A 17,628-nucleotide genomic window follows, 5' to 3' on the forward strand; every position below is an offset into this window, starting at 1 on the left:
TTAGAAGTGATCAAGGAATACAGCAGCATCTCAGGTTACAAAATTAACATTCATAAATCGGTAGCCTTTATATATACTAACAACAGCCAAGTTAAAAAAACACTTAAGGATTCTACCCCATTCACAGTAGTGCCAAAGAAGATGAAATTTTGGGAATTTACCTAACAAAGGACGTGAAAGATCTCTATAAAGAGAACTATGAAACTCTAAGAAAAGAAATAGCTGAAAATATTAACAAATGGAAAAACATACCATGCTCATGGCTGGGAAGAATCAATATTGTTAAAATGTCTATACTACCCAAAGCAATATATAATTTCATTGCAATCCCTATTAAAGCTCCACTGTCATACTTTAAAGATCTTGAAAAAACAATACTTCGTTTTATATGGAATCAAAAAAAAACCTCGAATAGCCAAGACATTACTCAGAAATAAAAACAAAGCAGGAGGAATTACACTACCAGACCTCAGACTATACTACAAATCAATAGTGATCAAAACAGCATGGTATTGGCACAAAAACAGAGAAGTAGATGTCTGGAACAGAATAGAGAACCAAGAGATGAATCCAGCTACTTACCGTTATTTAATCTTTGACAAGCCAATTAAAAACTTTCAGTGGGGAAAAGATTCTCTATTTAACAAATGGTGCTGGGTGAACTGGCTGGCAACCTGTAGAAGACTGAAACTGGACCCACACCTTTCACCATTAACTAAGATAGACTCTCACTGGATCAAAGATTTAAACTTAAGACATGAAACTATAAAAATACTAGAGGAGAGTGCAGAGAAAAGCCTTGAAGAAATCGGTCTGGGCGAGTATTTTATGAGGAGAACCCCCCGGGCAATTGAAGCAGCTTCAAAAATACACTATTGGGACTTGATCAAACTAAAAAGCTTCTGCACAGCCAAGAACACAGTAAGTAAAGCAAGCAAACAGCCCTCAGAATGGGAGAAGATATTTGCAGGTTATGTCTCTGACAAAGGTTTATTAACCAGAATCCACAGAGAACTCAAACACATTAGCAAGAATAAAACAAGGGATCCCATCGCAGGCTGGGCAAGGGATTTGAAGAGAAACTTCTCTAAAGAAGATAGGCGCGCGGCCTTCAGAAATATGAAAAAATGCTCATCATCTTTAATCATCAGAGAAATGCAAATCAAAACTACTTTGAGATACCATCTAACTCCAGTGACACTAGCCTATATCACAAAATCCCAAGACCAGAGATGTTGGCGCGGATGTGGAGAAAAGGGAACACTTTTGCACTGCTGGTGGGAATGCAAATTAATACATTCCTTTTGGAAAGAGATATGGAGAACACTTAGAGATCTAAAAATAGATCTGCCATTCAATCCTGTAATCCCTCTACTGGGCATATACCCAGAAGACCAAAAAGCACATCATAACAAAGATATTTGTACCAGAATGTTTATGGCAGCTCAATTCATAATTGCTAAATCATGGAAGAAGCCCAAGTGCCCATCGATCCACGAATGGATTAATAAATTATAGTACATCTATACCATGGAATATATGCAGCCTTAAAGAAAGATGGAGACTTTACCTCTTTCATGTTTACATGGATGGAGCTGGAACATATTCTTCTTAGTAAAGTATCTCAAGAATGGAAGAAAAAGTACTCAATGTACTCAGCCCTACTATGAAACTAATTTAGGGTTTTCACATGAAAGCTATAACCCAGTTACAACCTAAGAATAGGGGGAAGGGGAAAGGGAGGGGAGGGAGGGGGGAGGTGGGTAGAGGGAAGGGGATTGGTTGGATTACACCAGCGGTGCATCTTACAAGGGTATATGTGAAACTTGGTAAACGGTCTGTGAAGCTAGTGAATGATGCCCCATGATCATATCAATGTACACAGCTATGATTTAATAAAAAAAAAAAGAATATGTTTTAAACCTTGACTATGATGACAGTTGCATGGCTTTACCCATTTATCAAGACTCACCAACTTTATTCTCTAAATACATGTGTTTTACAGTATGTAATTTATTAGTGTTGCTGGGAGGGCTTCGTCTGTGGAGATGTTTCCATCTGTATAGACTTTATGTTTCTTGATTTTCATGTATCTCAAAACTTTCATAATGACCTACACTTTTAACTCAATAAAGTTACAAAAAATACTCCTTATAAATATCCCCCCAAACGAAATAATTTTTGACAAACTGATAATAAAATTATGACTTTTTTATTGATAATAAAATAATGTTTTTGACAAACTGATAATAAAATTATAACTTTGGTGAGGAAGGATGATGCCAGGTAACTTTCATATTATGTAAAACTAATCCACTGATTTAAAATTAAAGTAATTAATACTTGATTGAAGGTGGAAATTGTGGATAACATGTTTCAATTTCACTAAAATCCATGATGTTAAGGGGAGATCAAGTAAAGAGACAACAATCTCTGCAACAGCCACACATGGGGAATTAGGTATAAGAGAAAAAGATTGGGAATGGGAGTGTTTATACATCAAGAAATTATTAGCTATCCCAGGGGGGAAAGGGGAAGACATAAAGGGAAACAGGGAGGAAAAAGCTCGTGGCCAGGAAACCAGAAAATTGGTGACTGTTATTTAAATTACTCTGAAATTGACTTTGATTCTGGTTTCTTAAGAGGTGACAAAAAAAACATGCATTGGAGAGAGTGCCTGGACAGTACAGTTACACAGCAGAATTATAAAACTGATATAGAGGAAATGGTTTCAGGATATTAGAAATGGAAATACGCAGAGGGAAGGAGCTCTGTGCTCCAAGCCTCAGGGGTCAGATATTGTGCAGATTGTGCAGGAATATGCTAATATTAGTCTCCAGTTAAAATTCTATTTTCAGATTTCATTAGGAAAGAAATCCACAGTACGTCCAACATCTTTTGTTCAACAAAATAATTCTAGTAAATATTTTATTCCTAGTTAACAGATCCTGGAAATCAAAGACCTCTTTAGTTTAATTGCAAATTAAGAAGTACAAAAAAAATTTTAGAATCAGCTGTCCACTTTTAAAGAGCTGTTTAGTATGGACCTCACTCTTTCTTTGTCCCAAAATCTATGGGTCTGTTTTGTGTGTGTTGGAATATTGTATAGGTTTCCTGAGCAGGTCATTGGGATAACAGCATCCTGGAGTTAGAAGTCAATTGCTATTGGTATTGCTGCCAAGAAGGTTCTACTCTCTTATCAGTCCCTGCCCATTCCCTCACTCCATTCTGCAGCCTTCTCTAGAATTCTTTAATCCTTAAATTCAAGCATTGTTTAAAAAAAAAAAATAAAAGAACTAGCACGTCTCTTCATTTAAAATTTAATTCCTCACATCATATTAATTTTTGTTAACCAGTTTCCACAAGGTACAAGAGACAATTAGAGATGAAGAAGAGAAAGTCTTGTTATAGTGAAATAATAATAACACTTTTTTAAAGCTGTGAACTTGGAATCATAAACTTGGTTCAAGTTCTAATGATTTCTGTTTATAGAAATACATGACCATGTGTTTTCGAGACACCCTGTGTATGCATTAAGTATAGTTCCAATGATCACATTGGAATTACATCTTTATTTGTCAGCCCCACCCTGTAAGATTATAAGTTCCTGGCAGGCAATGATTGTCTTTGTTCTAACTGAATCCTTCCCACCTTCAAAGCTGTCTGCCATGACTGCTGGAATAAGTAACAGTAAGCGAGCCATCTCACCTCTCTGAGCTTTATTTTCCTGAAAAGAAAAACGCTTCCTTTCAGGTTATTGTGAAGCTTAAGTGGTACGTACAAATATAACACAAAAATTCACCAGGAGGTAGACAGTTACGCAACTCTTTGTTATTTGTAATCATCCAACAGTTAAAAACTTTCCATTCAGCACATTGTTCACATTTATAACAAGCATCGCAATGATCTCTCATGCTACTTTCATAGTAATGAAAATTTATGCCCAAGAAAATAACTTACAGCTCTAGTTGAGAATTGATTTATCTAAGCAACAGGTTAAGCAAACAAATCCACAAAAAGTAGCTATTTGGGAAGATATTTTCAAATTTGTAACAATAAAATTTCCTGGCAGCCAGATACAAAAGAGAAAATTGGTACTTTTCTGTGACTCCCGACTCCCGCTTACACAGCCTAAGGGTAAAGGAACCAAATACAGCATGAAGTACATGCCCCAGAGAAAGCTATCAGGTTTTTCCTAAAGACACATGTGATGTGTTAGATATCTTACAGAGAGTTGTACAGGAATATAGTCATCAATTCATTCACCCATTCTTCCTTCCAGTCCATCTGGTCAAAGAACAGCATCAAATATATACCCAACAAAATGAATTCTACAAATATGTTTTGAGTATTTACTAGGAGCCAGAGTGCCAGTGAAAAAAATGACAAATAAGACATGCTCTGTGCTTTAAATGTGCTCACAATTAGTGGGGGGCGGAATTCACAAATTTGCACAGGAGCCATGTTGTTCGTTTCAATATTTAGTATGTGTCATATTTAGTATGTGTCAATAACACATACTAAATATGTGTGTGTTTATTCAACCAAAAACATTCAATGCCTATACACACACAAATATGTGTGTATATAGATACATAAGAGGTCTGTCAATTAGTTTGCAAACTCATCTTAGAAAAACTGCTACATACCTCATTACTGAATATTATTACAGTCATCTTCAAAGTACTTCCCTTGGGAAGTCATGCACTGATACCAGCACCTAGTCCACCCTTCCAAGCAATTTTGGAACTCTTTTTCTGGAACGGCATCAGAGCTGTTATTGTCATATTAGCCTTGATGTCTTGAATGTTATCAAAATGTCTTCTTTTTAGTATTTCCTTCATCTTCAGGTAAAGAAAAAAGTCATTGGGGACAAGATCAGGTGAGTAGGGAGGATATTCCTATACAGTTATTTATTTACTGGCTAAAAACCCACCTCATACATAATGCGTGTGAGCCGGTGCATTGCCATAATGTAAGAGCCATGAGTTGTTGGTGAAGAGCTGATGTCATTTTCATCTAACTATTTCATGCAGCCTTTTCAGCACTTCCCACAAGTAAACTTTGTTAACTATTTGTCCAGTTGGTAAAAATTCTTCATGAATGATCCCTCTGATATTAAAAAAGTTTAGCAATGTTGTATGACTCTGGATTTGGACTGACAGAACAGTTTGGTTGAGGAGAATTGGCTGACTTCCACAGTGCACTTTGACACTTTGTTTCAAGGTTGCATCCATGCTTCATCACCAGTGATAACATGATCCAAAACATTGTCTTGACTCCCCAAAAGGTCTTGGCAAACTTCAACTCTCCTTTGCTTTTGTTCATTGGTGAGCTCCTTCAAGATTTTTCCACACACCTTTCTCATGCCAAGATTTTCAGTTGAGATTTTCCTAACTTTTTCTCTATCAAGGTTTACCTAGTCTGCTATACTTCTCACAGTCAGCTGATAATTTTGAAAAACAACTTGAAGACAAGATGGCGGACTGAAGCCAGCTTTCAACAAAGGCTCCCGTCCAGAAGGAGAGTTAAGGGACAGGAATTTAGTAAGTATCCTGGTGGACTTGAGCCTCACCAAGAGAGAAGGCTGAAGAACGCACATCAACACCGCTGAGGCAAGTTGTGATCACAAGGACGCAAACAAAAGGTACAAAATCCACCACCAAGCGGACGGGAGTCCCCCTCCCCCATGAGACCGGCTCTAGAGCCCCATAATTGAACAAGCGGGCAGAAATTGAACAAGCGGGCAGAAATTAGAGCCCTTTAATTTCCACGGTCTCTCCACGGGAGAGACCTTCTAAAAACTGGACCTACCTCCCCTACTGGGGTGCCGTGGCGTTCTCCTGCCGGACATAGGGCTGAATAAAACTTTGGGAATCCTCTGCCGGCAACCCTGAATCCCCGGCGCTCCCCTCCCGCCCACTGAGGTCCGGAGGCCTGTCCCCCAGGACTTCGGATCCTTGGGTGATTTCTCAAGGGGAGTGGACAGTCCCCTTGAGTGCGACTGGTCAGCATTGACTCTGAGGCGCGCCGAGTGAGGAGAGGGCACCGGGCTGAGGGGGAGTCACGCCTCGCGGCACTTCCCTGCGGTGCAGTGCACCAACCCTCCCCGGGCATACGGGGCCCAAGACTGAATCAGACTCTGGCCTCCCCGCTGAGAGTTGAGAGCCCCTACTCTCACTCGGGGTCTGAGGGCCTATCCCCCAGGAGTTCGGCTCCTTGGGTGATTTCTCGAGGGGAGTGCACAGTGCCTGAGCTGCGTCAGGTCAGCGCTGACTCTGGGACACGTGAGCGAGGAGAGGGCACTCTGCTGAGGGGAAATCAAGCCTTGGCGGCACTTCCCTGCGGTGCAGTGCAGGAGCCCTCCCCGGACCGTAGTATTGCGTGAAACTGAATGAAACTCTAGCTTCCCCCCGCCCCACTCCCAATCGGGGTCTGGGGGCCCATCCCCCAAGAGTTCTGATTCTTGGGGGATCTCTTAAGGGGTGTGGACCCAGCACAAACTGCGGCCGCTCAGTGCTGACTCTGGGGCGCGGGACAGAGGAGAAAAGGGTCGCCTGAGTGCCCACACCAGAGCAGCAGTTCCCTGGAGGTAGATCAACAGCCGTTTTTTCTTTAACGGCAGAACGCTCACTTCTGGATATTCTGAGGCCACACCCCCGTCTCCCTGGGCAACCAGAGGAGGGCACCGGTGACACGGCTCACAAACCCGGAAGCCTCCAGGGCGGGGCCGACCCAGAGAGGTGTTCAGACGCAATTCTCCAGCAGCAAAGACGTTTGAACTCAAAACAGCCCGTCTCCTGTAGGCGACGATAAGAACAGAGACAGAACCTCACAAAGTTGTCTGTTCTGTTCTGTTCTGTTAGCAGCATGCATCAGGGACGGGGCTAAGCCTGAGTGAACACCTCCTTCCCATCACCTGCATCAAACACTCAAAGATGTCAGGCCCCATCTCCTCCTGCTAGATAGCGGCAGTCTGCGGGGGCCTGGCAGACTTCCTTGCGATTCAGGCAGGTGCAAACCCCTGGAGTGTCTGTTCACTGCAGGCAACTGGGTTAGCCATCTGCAGAGATACCAGTGACTGGGTCCGACGGAGGGGCAAAGTGGGGAAGGAGACGTCAACCTTCCCAGACTGCTCTGTTTGCTGGGTGGCTCCTCCTGACTCCACGCTGCACTGGGCTGAGCCGTGTCAGAGGAGTCACCAGGCCCCTGTGATCCAGTTCCCAGAGACCTCTTGAACCCTTCCACCCGAGACAAGTGCCGATTGAGACAGTTCATTCGGACCTTTTGAACTGGGCTAATAGACTGAGGACTCTTCAGGCGGTGTCCTGGGTGTGCGATTGTAGGAAGGTTTGATTCTCCTTTTCCAACTGGGGCCAGAGGTGGGCAGGCGGGGTGACTTAATTGCTGATTTTTCCACACAGCTGAGACTTCAAGCCAGAGTAGAAGTTGCAATAGGATCGAACAGAAACCAGCTGAAAACAAGACAGAACCACTTTGCTCCACCACACCAGACAGGGCCCCAGTTTCCCAGGCCACAACACTGTACGGGCCCTCGATAAAACCCCAGGGGAAAAACCAAAGGGAGTAAACCATGGGGCGGAATCAGCGGAAAAACTCTGGTAACATGAATAACCAGAATAGATCAACCCCCCCAAGAAAAGATACGGCAGATGTGATTGAAGATCCCATTCATAAACAACTGGCTGAGATGTCAGAAGTCGAATTCAGAATTTGGTTTGCAGACAAGATTAATAAAATGGAATTAGGAATTCGAGGAGAAATTCAAAAATTGTCTCAAGAATTTAACGAATTTAAAGACAAAACCACCAAAGACTTAGACACACTGAAACAAGAACTTACAGCCCTCAAAGATATGAAAAATACAGTAGAATCCCTCAGTAACAGAATGGAGCAAGCAGAAGAAAGGATTTCTGACATTGAAGATAAAGTCTTCGAACGCTCCCAATCTCTCAAAGAGGAAGAGAAATGGAGAGCAAAAACGGATCACTCACTCAGAGAGCTCTCAGATAATTCGAAAAAAAACAACATAAGGGTTATAGGAATTTCGGAGACTGATGAAGTAGCTGCCAAGGACACAGAGGCCCTTCTACATGAAATTATGAAAGAAAATTTTCCAGACATGCCTAGAGAATCTGAAATTCAGATAGCAGACAGCTTCAGAACCCCAGCACGATTCAACCCCAATAAGCCATCTCCCAGACATATCATAATTAGCTTCACTAAAGTTAACATGAAAGAGAAGATTCTCAAAGCAGCCCGGCGAAAGAAAACTATAATGTACAAAGGTAAGAATATTAGAATAACTGCAGATCTCTCTGCTGAAACTTTTCAAGCAAGAAGAGGCTGGTCATCAACTTTTAATCTCCTAAAGCAAAAAAACTTTCAACCCAGGATCTTGTATCCAGCTAAACTGAGTTTCATCTATGATGGAGAAATTAAATACTTCAATGACATTCATATGTTGAAAAAATTTGCCATAAGTAAACCAGCTCTTCAGGATGTTCTCAGACCTATCCTCCACAATGACCAACCCAATCCTATACCACAAAAGTAAACTCACTCAGAAACTTCGGATCAAACTCCAACTTCCACACTGGCGAAAGGATTAAAAATGTCCACTGCACCTTTGAAAATCTCGATACCCAAAATTCCACCAGACTTATCAATACTCTCCATCAATTTGAATGGCTTAAACTGTCCTCTAAAGAGGCATAGGTTAGCTGATTGGATACAAAAACTCAAGCCAGATATTTGTTGCATACAAGAGTCACATCTCAACTTAAAAGACAAATACAGACTCAGGGTGAAAGGATGGTCATCCATATTTCAGGCAAATGGTAATCAGAAAAAAGCAGGTGTTGCAATTTTATTTGCAGATACAGTAGGCTTTAAACCATCAAAAGTAAGGAAGGACAAGAATGGTCACTTCATTTTTGTTAAGGGTAATACTCAATATGACGAGATCTCAATTATTAATATCTATGCACCCAACCAGAATGCACCTCAATTTATAAGAGAAACTCTAACAGACATGAGTAACTTGATTTCCTCCAGCTCCATAATCGTTGGAGATTTCAACACTCCCTTGGCAGTGTTGGATCGATCCTCCAGAAAGAAGCTGAGCAAAGAAATCTTAGATTTAAACCTAACCATCCAATATTTAGATTTAGCAGACATCTACAGAACATTTCATCCCAACAAAACTGAATACACATACTTCTCATCAGCCCACGGAACTTACTCCAAAATTGACCACATTTTAGGTCACAAGTCTAACCTCAGTAAATTTAAAGGAATAGAAATTATTCCATGCATCTTCTCGGACCATCATGGAATAAAACTTGAATTGAGTAACAACAGGAATCTGCATACCCATACAAAAACATGGAGGTTAAATAACCTTATGCTGAATGATAGCTGGGTCAGAGATGAGATTAAGAAAGAAATCGCCAATTTTTTGGAACAAAACGACAATGAAGACACAAACTATCAGAACCTCTGGGACACTGCAAAGGCAGTTCTAAGAGGGAAATTTATAGCACTGCAAGCCTTCCTCAAGAGAACCGAAAGAGACGAAGTTAACAACTTAATGGGACATCTCACGCAACTGGAAAAGGAAGAACATTCCAACCCCAAACTCAGTAGAAGAAAAGAAATAACCAAAATTAGAGCAGAATTAAATGAAATTGAAAACAAAAGAATAATACAACAGATCAATAAATCAAAAAGCTGGTTTTTTGAAAAGGTCAATAAAATAGATAAACCTCTGGCCAACCTAATCAGGAAAAAAAAAGAGTAAAATCTCTAATATCATCAATCAGAAACAACAAAGACGAAATAACCACGGACTCATCAGAAATCCAAAAAATCCTTAATGAATATTACAAGAAACTTTATTCTCAGAAATATGAAAATCTGAAGGAAATAGACCGATACTTGGAAGCACGCCACCTTCCAAGACTTAACCAGAATCAAGTGGAAATGTTGAACAGACCCATATCAAGTTCAGAAATAGCATCAACTATACAAAACCTCCCTAAAAAGAAAAGCCCGGGACCAGATGGTTTCACGTCAGAATTCTACCAAACCTTTAAAGAGGAATTAGTACCTATATTACTCAACCTGTTCCAAAATGTAGAAAAAGAAGGAAGACTACCCAACACGTTCTATGAAGCAAACATCACCCTGATCCCCAAACCAGGAAAAGACCCAACAAGAAAAGAAAATTATAGACCAATATCACTAATGAATATAGATGCAAAAATATTCAACAAGATCCTAACAAACAGAATCCAGCAACACATCAAACAAATTATACATCATGACCAAGTTGGTTTTATCCCAGGGTCTCAAGGCTGGTTCAATATACGTAAATCTATAAATGTAATTCAGCACATAAACAAATTAAAAAACAAAGACCATATGATTCTCTCAATTGATGCAGAAAAAGCTTTTGATAATATCCAGCATCCCTTCATGATCAGAACACTCAAGAAAATTGGTCTAGAAGGGACTTTTCTTAAACTGATAGAGGCTATCTACAGCAAACCCACAGCCAATATCATATTGAATGGAGTTAAATTGGAATCATTTCCACTCAGATCAGGAACCAGACAAGGCTGCCCATTGTCTCCATTGCTTTTCAACATTGTAATGGAAGTTTTACCCACCGCAATTAGGGAAGAAAAGGCGATCAAGGGTATCCATATAGGGTCAGAAGAGATCAAACTCTCGCTCTTCGCAGATGATATGATTGTGTATCTGGAAAACACTAGGGACTCTACTACAAAACTCCTAGAAGTGATCAAGGAATACAGCAGCGTCTCAGGTTACAAAATCAACATTCATAAATCGGTAGCCTTTATATACACCAACAACAGTCAAATTGAAAAAGCAGTTAAGGACTCTATCCCATTCACAATAGTACCAAAGAAGATGAAATATTTGGGAATTTACCTAAGAAAAGACGTGAAAGATCTCTATAAAGAGATTTTAGAACTATGAAACTCTAAGAAAAGAAATAGCTGAAAATGTTAACAAATGGAAAAACATACCATGCTCATGGCTGGGAAGAATCAACATTATCAAAATGTCCATACTACCCAAAGCAATATATAATTTCAACGCACTCCCTATTAAAGCTCCACTGTCATATTTTAAAGATCTTGAAAAAACTTTACTTCGTTTTATATGGAATCAGAAAAAACCTCAAATAGCCAAGACATTACTCAGAAATAAAAACAAAACAGGAGGAATCACACTACCAGACCTCAGACTTTACTACAAATCGATAGTGATCAAAACAGCATGGTATTGGCACAAAAACAGAGAAGTAGATATCTGGAACAGAATAGAGAACCAAGAGATGAATCCAGCTACTTACCGCTATTTGATTTTTGACAAGCCAATTAAAAACATTCAGTGGGGAAAAGATTCCCTATTTAACAAATGGTGCTGGGTGAACTGGCTGGCAACCTGCAGAAGACTGAAATTGGACCCACACCTTTCACCATTAACTAAGATAGACTCTCATTGGATTAAAGATTTAAACTTAAGACATGAAACTATAAAAATACTAGAAGAGAATGCAGGGAAAACCCTTGAAGAAATTGGTCTGGGTGAGTATTTCATGAGGAGAACCCCCCAGGCAATTGAAGCAGCTTCAAAAATACACTACTGGGACTTGATCAAACTAAAAAGCTTCTGCACAGCTAAGAACACAGTAAGCAGAGCAAGCAGACAGCCCTCAGAATGGGAGAAGATATTTGCAGGGTATATCTCTGACAAAGGTTTAATAACCAGAATCCACAGAGAACTTAAACGCATCAGCAAGAATAAAACAAGGGATCCCATCGCAGGCTGGGCAAGGGATTTGAAGAGAAACTTCTCTGAAGAAGACAGGCGCACGGCCTTCAGACATATGAAAAAATGTTCATCATCTTTAATCATCAGAGAAATGCAAATCAAAACTACTTTGAGATATCATCTAACTCCAATGAGACTAGCCTATATCACAAAATCTCAAGACCAGAGATGTTGGCGTGGATGCGGAGAAAAGGGAACACTTCTGCACTGCTGGTGGGAATGCAAATTAATACATTCCTTTTGTAAAGATATATGGAGAACACTCAGAGATCTAAAAATAGATCTGCCATTCAATCCTGTAATTCCTCTGCTGGGCATATACCCAGAAGACCAAAAATCACAACATAACAAAGATATTTGTACCAGAATGTTTATTGCAGCCCAATTCATAATAGCTAAGTCATGGAAAAAGCCCAAGTGCCCATCGATCCACGAATGGATTAATAAATTGTGGTATATGTATACCATGGAATACTATGCAGCCTTAAAGAAAGATGGAGACTTTACCTCTTTCATGTTTACATGGATGGAGCTGGAACATATTCTTCTTAGTAAAGTATCCCAAGAATGGAAGAAAAAGTACCCAATGTACACAGCCCTACTATGAAACTAATTTGGGACTCTCACATGAAAGCTATAACCCAGCTACAACTTAACAATAGGGGGAAGTGGGAAAGGGGGGGTGAGTAGAGGGAGGGGGATCGGTGGGATCACACCTGTGGTGCATATTACAGGGGTATTTGCGAAACTTGGTAAATGTAGAATGTAAATGTTTTGGCACAGTAACTGAGATAACGCCGGAAAGGCTATGTTAACCACTGTGATAAAAATGTGTCAAATGGTTTATGAAGTGAGTGTATGATGCCCCATAATCATATCATTGTATACAGTTATGATTTAATAAAAAAAATTAAAAAAAAAAAGAAAAACAACTTGACAAATTTGTGCAATGTTTTCATCAGTTCTGCTCACTACTGGCCATCCACACCTCTCTTCATCAGTGACACTTTCTTTCCCCTCAGAAAAATGTTTCATCCTTTTGTACCCTGCCATTTTCTTCATGGCATTATCCCCCCAAATATGTCCCTGACTTCACTTCCACTCTAGCCAAGTTTAATAACAAATTTAATTTTTGGTTGCTCTAGTTCAGATTCTGACGTTCTCTCAACGACACACAAAAATATGCAACAACAATATTGAACGCCACTGCCACACATTGACACAAACAGCTGTAAGACACTGATATGCCAAGGTTATGAAGCCTTACCAAGCTTTTTGTACAGTGCTGGCAACATTAAGTACGTGGGGGCAAGTTTGCTAACCTAATTGTCAGACCTTGTATAAATATAGTGCATATATATGCATTTATATATGTGTGTGTACATATACATATGTGTGTGTGTGTTTAGACAATTCTGAATGTTATTTTTGCACCTTATTTGTCAGTACAAAATTTTGCTCTTAATATGAATCTTCAATATCACCTACAGAGGTGTTTTCTGAAAAACTATTTCTAGAGAAAAGTATATGCCTTAAAGCAGGGGTGTCCAAACTTTTGACTTCTCTGGGTCACACTGGAAGAAGAAGAGTTGTCTCGGACCACACATAAATACACGAACACTAACAAAGCTAATGAGCAAAAACAACAAAAAGTTAGTAAATAATTTTTGTGATGTCTGCCCCCATAGATAAGCCAAAAAGTTCTGACATAATAAGAAATGAAAATTTATGCCCAAGAAAATAACTTACAGCTCTAGTTGAGAATTGATTTATCTAAGCAACAGGTTAAGCAAACAAATCCATAAAAAGTAGCTATTTGGGAAGATATTTTCAAATTTGTAACAATAAAATTTCCTGGCAGCCAGATACAAAAGAGAAAATTGGTACTTATGCAGCAGCCCATTCAGTCTTTTAAAAGCATTGAGCAAGTCCCAAGTTTGCAATTACTAATATAGAAAATGTACATATCTAAGTAATGAAACATCTTTTTTCAATTTTTTTATTATAAAAGTAAAAGAAAAACGGACAACATATAACTAGTGGGATATTTGACACTGTATTTGAGAAATTAATTCATGAACATTTGCTTCAATGGAAGTAGTTGCAATTCTCAGTGTGGTCTCAAGATGCTCATCAGATATTCACTTTCTTATTTTACTCTTAATGTGATTTCTTTTTGAAAATAGTTGCTCACAAATGTAGGAGCTGCCAAAAAGTGATGAAATGAATAAGGTATGATTTTGAAGCAAGGGATATTTGTTTCTAGAAAGATATGTTCTATACAAGTCTAGTAAAGAGACACGATCAAGTTTGTCTTTAAGTTGAATGTCAGGTTTTAGCTCTGTGGATTCCATTTGAAAATTGGCAAGTAAGATACTTCTATCTACAGGAAATGGAGTGCAAAAGTACCAAGATATCAATTATTTTCCCAGAGATCTTGAAAAAGGTTTTCTTCTACCAAATCTAAAAGCAAAGCTGCATATTTTTCACTGTTGACAGGACTGTGTTTAGCCAACCTGTTGAAATGCATAAAATTGTTGGCCTTCATTTGAGCTTGCCATAATTACAGTTTCATTTGGAACTCTGTTATTGTTTGAAACATTGTATTGATTAATTGATTTTTACCATGAGGAAATATGTTTAATTTAAATGACTGATTAAATTGCTAAAAATGCTAAATCTATAAGCCAGTTTTATCATTAACTTCTGGAACACGTTTGGTTTTTGATACCATAAACAACTTGATAACATATTGAAAATCATAAAATCTTTTTCACATGTGGCCTCACCTTACTTCTGAAAAGTAAATGACGTCTTCATAATCAGAATCAATACTTTTGAGGAATTCTGAACTTGGTGATGATTTAATCCCTTGGCCCTTATGAAATTCATAGTCTTCATGCCAATTTGCATGATGTTATCCCTTTTTTTTTTAATCCAGGTTAATGTGACGGGACAAACAACCAAATCACAATATTTGAATTTGTTAGGTAGAGTCCATCTTGTAGTTGTGTCACACGCCCAAAAGGTGTGCCATACACCCCTACTTTGTGACCCATTCAATGGGAACTCCCTGAACCTCCCTCCCCTTCTCCCTTGTTCCCCTCCCCACAACTTGAATTGAATGAGTTTTCTCGTATGCGGGCATTAATTAGCTCATGAATTAGGCTTCATATTATTATTGAGTACACTGGATATTTGCTTTTCCATTTTTATGATACTTTACTGAGAAGAATGTGTTTCAACTTCATCCAAGTTAATACAAAAGATATGAAGTCACAATCTTTTTTATGATGGAATAGTATTTCATGGTATACATATACCACAGCTTATTATTTTTTTATTATTAAATCATAACTGTATACATTGATATGATCATGGGGCATCATACACTCGCTTCATAAACCATTTGACACATTTTTATCACAGTGGTTAACATAGCCTTTCCGGCGTTATCTCAGTTACTGTGCCAAAACATTTACATTCTACATTTACCAAGTTTCGCAAATACCCCTGTAATATGCACCACAGGTGTGATCCCACCGATCCCCCTCCCTCTACTCACCCCCCCTTTCCCACTTCCCCCTATTGTTAAGTTGTAGCTGGGTTATAGCTTTCATGTGAGAGTCCCAAATTAGTTTCATAGTAGGGCTGTGTACATTGGGTACTTTTTCTTCCATTCTTGGGATACTTTACTAAGAAGAATATGTTCCAGCTCCATCCATGTAAACATGAAAGAGGTAAAGTCTCCATCTTTCTTTAAGGCTGCATAGTATTCCATGGTATACATATACCACAATTTATTAATCCATTCGTGGATCGATGGGCACTTGGGCTTTTTCCATGACTTAGCTATTATGAATTGGGCTGCAATAAACATTCTGTTTGATGCAGGTGATGGGAAGGAGGTGTTCACTCAGGCTTAGCCCCGTCCCTGATGGATGCTGCTAACAGAGCAGAACAGAACAGACAACTTTGTGGGGTTCTGTCTCTGTTCCTGTCGAAATCGCCTACAGAAGACGGGCTGTTTTGAGTTCAAACGTCTTTGCTGCTGGAGATTTGCGTCCGAACACCTCTCTGGGTTGGCCCCGCCCTGGAAGCTTCCCGGGTTTGTGAGCGGTGTCAGGAAATCCCCCGCTCACCGGTGGCCTCCTCTGGTTGCCCAGGGAGACAGGGGGTGTGGCCTCAGAATATCCAGAAGTGAGCGTTCTGCCGTTAAAGAAAAAACGGCTGTTGATCTACCTCCAGGGAACTGTTGCTCTGGTGTGGGCGCTCAGGCGACCCTTTTCTCCTCTGTCCCGCGCCCCAGAGTCAGCACTGAGCGGCCGCAGTTTGTGCTGGGTCCACACCCCTCAAGAGTTCCCCCAAGAATCAGAACTCTTGGGGGATGGGCCCCCAGACCCCGATTGGGAGTGTGGGGGGGAAGCTAGAGTTTCATTCAGTTTTACGCAACACTACGGCCCGGGGAGGGCTCCTGCACTGCACCGCAGGGAAGTGCCGCCAAGGCTTGATTTCCCCTCAGCAGCGTGCCCTCTCCTCGCTCACGTGTCCCAGAGTCAGCGCTGACCTGACGCAGCTCAGGCACTGTGCACTCCCCTCGAGAAATCACCCAAGGAGCCGAACTCCGGAGGGATAGGCCCTCAGACCCCGAGTGAGAGTAGGGGCTCTCAGCTCTCAGCGGGGAAGCTACAGTCTTATTCAGTCTTGTGCCCCGTAATGTTGCCCGGGGAGGGTTGGTGCACTGCACCGCAGGGAAGTGCCGCGAGGCGTGACTCCCCCTCAGCCCGGTGCCCTCTCCTCACTCGCGCGCCTCAGAGTCAATGCTGACCAGTCGCAACTCAGGGACTGTCCACTCCCCTTGAGAAATCACCCAAGGATCCGAACTCCTGGGGGACAGGCCTCCAGACCTCAGTGGGCGGGAGGGGAGCGCCGGAAGGGTTGCCGGCGAAGGATTCCCAAAGTTTTATTCAGTTTTATGCCTGGCAGGAGAACACCACGACACCCCAGTAGGGGGGGTAGGTCCAGTTTTTAGAAGGTCTCTCCCATGGAGTGTAGTGGGAGGGCCTTTAATTTCTGCCCGCTTGTTTAATTGTGGGGCTCTTGAGCCAGTCTCATGGGGGAGGGGGACTCCCGTCCTCTTGGTGGTGGATTTTGTACCTTTTGTTTGCGTCCTTGTGATCACAACTTGCCTCAGCGGTGTTGATGTGCATTCTTCAACCTTCTCTCTTGGTGAGGCTCAAGTCCACCAGGATACTTACTAAATTCCTGTCCCTTAACTCTCCTTCTGGATGGGAGCCTCTGTTGAAAGCTGGCTTCAGTCCGCCATCTTGTCTCCCTCATATACCACAGCATATTAATCCATTCCTGAGTTGATGGGCATTTAGGTTGTTTCCACGCCTTGGTGACTGCAGATTGAGCTGAAAAAAACAATGTAGTGCATATGTCCTTATGATAAAATGATCCTTTTTCTTCTGGGTAGATGCCTAGTAGTGGGACTGCAGGGTCAAATGGAACCTATCACTGGGCAAGAGACATGAACAGAACTTTATCTGAGGAAGACAGAAATGGCTAACAAACATATGAAAAAATGGTCATCGTCCCTAATCATCAGAGAAATGCAAATCAAAACCACCCTGAGAGATCACCTAACCCCAGTAAGATTAGCTCACATCACAAAAGTCCAAAGTCGCAGATGCTGGTGCAAATGTGGAGGGGGGGAACACTTTCACACTGTTGGTG

This window comes from Nycticebus coucang, chromosome 15 (genome assembly GCF_027406575.1).
Source record: "Nycticebus coucang isolate mNycCou1 chromosome 15, mNycCou1.pri, whole genome shotgun sequence".
Lineage (NCBI taxonomy): Eukaryota > Metazoa > Chordata > Mammalia > Primates > Lorisidae > Nycticebus > Nycticebus coucang.